The sequence below is a fragment of the Nannospalax galili genome, unplaced genomic scaffold (assembly GCF_000622305.1).
Source record: "Nannospalax galili isolate Female #2095 unplaced genomic scaffold, S.galili_v1.0 scaffold25, whole genome shotgun sequence".
In the NCBI taxonomy this organism is placed as follows: domain Eukaryota; kingdom Metazoa; phylum Chordata; class Mammalia; order Rodentia; family Spalacidae; genus Nannospalax; species Nannospalax galili.
In genome coordinates this window covers 8,141,233-8,141,615 of record NW_008355642.1, presented here as the reverse complement: position 1 = coordinate 8,141,615, position 383 = coordinate 8,141,233, and positions in this window count along the sequence as shown.

Sequence of the window (383 nt, the reverse complement as noted above, 5' to 3'; positions counted from 1 at the left end):
AACCAAGGACGAGAGTGTTTCAGCTCCTATTCCTGCACTGCGTTGCATTGTTCAGGAAAGAAAAGATGATCTTTTGTTGTTGACTCCCTACTATTGTAGATATTTTTTTTTATTTAAAATTTTTTTTCTTTACAATTAAAGTTACAGTTTTAACAATATACAAAATGTTACAGTAATTCAGATTTTTTGGCATAATGATTACAGATTTGATAAATACATTTTATATCTCATAATAGCAATGAAGATTATACAAAAGCTATTAAAACAATTATAAAAATAAATTCAATTGTCACTTAAGTATCTAAAGCTATTTTCCTTTGCATTCTTCCAGAATGATTTGTTCTTATTCTATACCTTAATTGTAAAAACTGTAACTTTAATTG